Source organism: Pomacea canaliculata, linkage group LG8, assembly GCF_003073045.1.
Source record: "Pomacea canaliculata isolate SZHN2017 linkage group LG8, ASM307304v1, whole genome shotgun sequence".
In the NCBI taxonomy this organism is placed as follows: Eukaryota; Metazoa; Mollusca; class Gastropoda; order Architaenioglossa; family Ampullariidae; genus Pomacea; species Pomacea canaliculata.
Genome location: NC_037597.1, coordinates 19,869,573 through 19,875,675, shown reverse-complemented (window position 1 = coordinate 19,875,675; position 6,103 = coordinate 19,869,573).

The following is a 6,103-nucleotide window of genomic DNA, read 5'->3' as shown; positions in this document are numbered from 1 at the left end:
TATTATCAATGGGAAAAAGAGAAAAATAAACATCAATACACGCACTCACAAAAACGGTCACACACACACACAAGATCAGACATCAGGATTTTATTATTTTGCTAATAGGCGGTACGCTCAAAACCGTTTAAAAAATAAACTGTCACTACTAAAATTAATAATGGTTGTAATTTTTGTTTGAAGATTGAAAAAAGTTATTTGCTACAAAACAAATTATGTTTTTTTCTCATTAGGACTGCTTAGTTTTTACAAGTGTACTATTCTTGTATGTTCTGAAAACCAACGTGCCTGACAAAAGAAAAATAACAAACCAAATTCTTCTGTGAAGTCAGTCGCGTGAATGTCGTCCAGAAAAATAAATTTGTAAGTTGATCGAAGGAAGTTCTAAACACTGTGTCCGCTGCCGTAGACAGCAGTGAGACACAACAACGCCCAGCAAAGCGAAGCAGGAAGATGTTTATGAGGCAAACGTTCATAAACTGTGAACTATGACCTCGTCATGCAAGTAGGTGTGTGCTGATCTACCTTCTGCCGCATGGCCTTGTGCATGGAGGCAACGGGAGGACATTGTGACCTATCTTGCCATGGTGAAATCCCCAATAAGTATGAATAGGTATTAACTTTAAAAAAAGAAGAGGAAAAGTCACTTATTAATTGTGCCTTGAACACATTCCTTTAAGGTCACTTGCATATAAATTAATTTCTGAAAGAGTTTTGTAGTCATTACCTTTATGGACCCTCGTACGAAAAAGAAAAAAAATTCTCTAGTGTCCAGTGATGACCTAGCTATATTTTATACAAGACTAACTTTCTTACTGCTTCAACTGATGTGTGCACCAAATGTCTTATTAAAAAAAATTCATGTAACTTCCGATAGAAACAGAAATCAGCGAAATGAGTAGAGAAACATCATCAATACAAGCAAATACACTTGAAAAAATATCTTTACAGAATATTGAATGAAACTTACTTTAAAAAATATCTTTAGAAAGCATACACAGATCGATTGCGAATAACTGTACAATATTTTTTGCAAAACATACACAAACTGAATGATCTTAAGTTAAAAGCAAACCATTTTTTTTTCGCGCAGACCATACGAAGGACAATTGTTTTTGATAGTAAGATGCTTTCGTATGCTTTCTGCTTTCCAAATACCAGACTAACATACCTGTGAACGAGAGATGAGCGTAGAGCCCCCCCTTGAGTCAAACCGCCGAGGGGAACAATGATCTACCCTTCAAATATGGTCGCCCACAGGTAGGTCACAGCCTGAAACCTCCGAGATCGCCATTTTTGTCCACTTACACCGTCCTCAACATGGGGGCTTACTGTCCCTCTCCCCTCCGTCCACCCATGGCGGTAATTCACTCCTCATCCCCGCCTAAAACATACGCACGCGCACGCGCACGCGCGCGCACACACACACACACACGCACACACACATGCGCACACACACACACTCTTTCCTCCAGAGTTCCTCGCTCAAAGTATAAGAACTGATAAGGCTGAAGTATGATGGCGCTCGCACATCAAAGGATCATCTCACTGCACATCGCAACGGTTGCCGACTGTGTGGCTAGATTCTCAGCTGGAACGCGATAGGGATCTTCATGTAGGTTCCCTTCCCCTACTCCAGCGCTCCCTCCCTTCACCTCAGTCTGCGCTTGCTTAGGGTGGAGTGGATGGAGTGGAGGGGGAAGGATGGAGAGGAGATGAGTGCGCGCTGGCCGTGTGACTAATCAAACAGAGGCTTCCCTCTGCTGCGGACTGCTGCCTCGCTGCTTTGAAGTGGTTGCGTAAAAGGAATTCCGAGCGCGGGTGTGGATGTGGAAGCTGCCAGATCGAGGTAAGGGGTGGGTGAAATGGGTGGTTTCAGAGGTAGGGAGGCGGAAGAAGTGGGCGAAGGGGCGGCAGGAACCATAATATTTTTTGTTCTCCGCTTCCGCTCAGGAAGATTTAAACTGCAAACTTATGGCGCGTCAACAAGGGACGCAACCAACACCTATACTACGGAGGGTCCAACAAAGCACTGGCTTCTCTACTCTTGACTCTAGTATGTGTGTGTGTGCGCGCTCCCGCGGTGTGTGTGTGGTGTGGAGCTACCTGGGGTGGGGCGAGTTATGGGAGGGGAGGTGAGGGGAGGAAAGGGAGATAATGGCTTTGCTAACGACGCATGCATATTGTCCTCTCTTGTCTCTAAGCTTCTCGTTCTATTGACTTTGTGACGTCATGGATGTTTACCCGAGATCCATCAGCAGAAGTCGTCCTGTCTGATGTTCACAGATGATGCTCAAATACCAGACATGTCACCCCAGAGGGCCGTGGATATGCATAAGTACAAAACAATTCAGAGATTGAATAGAGAAGTAGAAATGTTTAGCCAGTCGGGTCTAGAGTGGTAAGCAATACTTTTGTTTATTTGTTTATTTCGTAAACCATTTAAGCTGAGGTGTCGATGCCAAATTCACTTTTTTCATTGCATGGCGAAAAGTTTCATTTAAATTGTCATGATCGATGTGTCCCCCAGTGAAAACTGATCACAAAGGTGTGTGAAAACAATGTCGAAACAAAGCAACACAGAATAAGCAAGGAAAGAATAGAAAGAAGATAGAAAGAAAGAAAGAAAGAAAGAAGAAAGAAAGAAAGAAAGAAATTAGAAAGAAGAAAGACCGACAGAGAGAAAGAAACAACAATCAAAGAAAAAACAAAGATAGACACAAATGAATACATGCATACTACTAAAATAAACAAGCAAACACAACACCACACAGACAAAACTGTTTATAACAGTCATACATGTTGTAGGAGAAGTGAAAGTGTTGTCTAACATGCGAGTAAAGAAATTCACATATTTTTTCTATAAAATTCGGATAATCAGGACGGAAGTAAAACACAGGAATCTTTGTCACTCAATCTTTGTAAATAGCAATCAACAAAATTCAAATAAGGTGATTTATTTTCTAAACTATCCAGACCGTACATACTCCGCCGTTACTGAGTGAAGGTATTTGATGTTTGCAGTCGAGGGCCTTGTAACGACGGAATCAAGTAACCCGCGATGTGTGATTGTGTATGACAGATTATTTAGTACATACCCTTTTAGTACACGATGCCCCCATTGTTTTCCTTGTCGCGCACCATATTAGTTAACCCACCTTTATTTTTATGGAGGAGAACAGAGTCTTCTCATATCAGACAGAGGACTCAAGGATTGTAATTTTGTGGGCCGTGAAAAAAACTTTATTTCTGCCAGTCACCGCAGAAAAGGAATTAGGAGAATTTTGTCAATAGAGTTGATTGAAGGTAAGTAATGGGATAGTATTAATGTTGATGCCTAAAAACGGGTATGCAACACCGACAGGATTCAGTTTCTCGACTTTGCATTCGTGATAAGAATACAGTTTCTGTGTGAGAATATATTAATCAGAAGTCTACGATTGTCTGTGTAGTGGCGAAAAGTGAGTGAGAACAACAAATATTACTGTATTAAAACATATACATGTAACAAATGGATACTAATTTACACAGTACACATATAACAGACAGAAACATCAATTGAAGAAAGTTGTTTAATCACAAGCATACAACAGAATTATTTTGAAGAAGTTTCTCAGTGAGGGAGTAAAGTTCAAAAAGTCTTGTGACATGTCAAGTGAGAAAAAAAATCTCTTCTCCCACTTCTCTTTAACACAAAACATCGCCATCGACAGCATAATAAAAGATTATTATTTACTAATATTTATATTTTGAATATAAATTTAATAACTATCTTAATGAAATGTAATTAGAGTCTAGTCACTCTATTAGTGGCAGTTATTTGGAAGTAAATGTGGCGAGCAAAGCTATGATTTGAACTACTAATCAAATGTACAGAGAAGAAATATTTATTTAAACGGGGAACATTATTTGTACCCTGTACATCATGTTCTATATGGTGTATAGTGTAAGCATGGTTATGATTATGGTTTACACAAGGTGTTGAAATTATTTAGCAGGCAAGAGTAGGTGTAACTGAACAGTGAATCAAAATAAAATGGTTTTTCGCTATATAACTCAAAGTCTAGTCCGGTTAAATACATGGCGTGAGCTTGAAGATACTGAAAAATGTCCAACATGACCTGCAACAATCAACAGTTAATAATTTAATTAAAAAAAATTTTTTCATTCTTAAGTAAAACGGAACTCTTAGTTTTTGTTATCTGATTCTTCTGTCCTTTTCTGTTTACTAGTCATCAGTACGTGTTGTTATGTTTCATGTCTCGTTCTGTCTCGAGCTCCTTCCGAGCACGAGTGTTGCTCATAAATCACCTGCTGTTGAATGTAAGTGATTATTGAATATTAATAATAAATGATTATTAATTTGGCTTGACCTACATTTCTAACAGCCAGTAAGAAAGTTTTCGTGTACAGAATTGATTAAATTTTTGATATTGTTTTGAGTATCTTATCTCTTAGAAGACATCCACGTGAAGATAATTTTGCACTAGGATTTAATGTGTTTAATGATATTAGGCTATTGTCTATACCAAAGCAAGCAGGAATGAATGTACAAAATGGTTTAAGCATGAACATCTGAAGTAGTGACTAAAAGAAAGAAGGATGACAAATGAAAAAAAATTGCATACTCACAAAAAAAGGAAATTAATTGTCAGTAAAAAAAAAAAGGTTTGATATAGTTAGCATCAGTTCTTATGTAACAACAAGATGATTTGATCTTTTCGCTGCTTCTACCAACTACTTGTATTCTGTACATGGTGAAAATCAAGGTGAAGGACAACAAACCAAACACTTAGCCCGCTGGCTGTGCTAGCGACAACTAAAACGGAGGGAGAGACGCAAAAAAAAAAAAAGAATATAAACGATTTTAATTCTATGAAAAGCTTGCCTGCAAAAGCCACGCAACACACGTTGTGCATTCAATAACGGCCACACATTCCCTCACTCTGTCTGCCCGCCCTAACTACTCCATAAAAACCGCTAAACGAGTTTAGGGTAGAAGCTGCCGTCACGTGACGTGACACAAAGCTGAGAACGAGGCTAATAAGACCGTTAGCAAAACAGCTTGCGCGAGCGGTCGCGCGCCTTGTGTGAAGACAACGAGGGGGAGACAATGGATTCCTGCAGAAAGGGCGCGCGTGGCGCCAACCTAGCGGCGATTGATGTGGCCACTGATGTGGCGCGTAAGCCAAGTTGTGGCTGATGCCCAGCATATGCGGGGAAGAGCGCAGGTCTATGCAAAACAACAATCGTTTCTGCTTAACGGAGTTTGTCTCTCGCAAACTGTAAACTGTAATTTAACAGTTACGTCCTTACGTGTGTGCGATTTTTCTCCCGCTAGTTCTGTGTGTGCGTGCGTGCGTGCGTGGTGTCGCCCATCTGTGGTCGCAAATAAATTGTAAAAAGACTGCTGTTTGTAGGAGCGATGCAACAGGTGATTGTCATATTGTGGAAATGTTCACTACACAGTAGCAACGCTGGAGACAATTTTCAAACACTTCATTCCCAAAACACGCATGAGCGCAAATCTGGTTTTTCAGACTTTATTGTCTTTCTGAAGATAATGAGTACGAAACAAATTTTGTCAACAATGCACCCAGCGTTCTTATTGATTTTAGGTCAACGACCACCTGACCTAGTTGCAAATGTCTATACAATGTGAAAACCCTGACTCTTTTTTCAGAATCAGCTGAAAATTCTATGTGCCATCCCCTTGGTCAGCTTAGCTGAACTTTGCTTACGTTGTCATAAAACTATCGACAAAAGGCATTTTGATCCTTTTTATCTCCAGCACATTTGCTATATGAAATAAACTTGTCGAAAAAGAAATAGTCAACAGTACGGATGGAAAGGTTTTTATCGGTAAATATTTTGGGTCGGTTTTGAGTTTTATGCGAGCTAACTGGCATCACGAAGCTGTTCACAAGGCCAACAACGACTTATCTCTCTCAATTCATAACAACGTGGTTAAGCCAGATATTATGGAATTTTAACATTTAAATTCTGAAGATGTATCAAAGAATTAACCAAAAAAAAAAAAAAAAAAAGACCACAAAACCTGAAGTAACATTTTCATGAATGCAGAAAGTCTTGATGCAAGGAC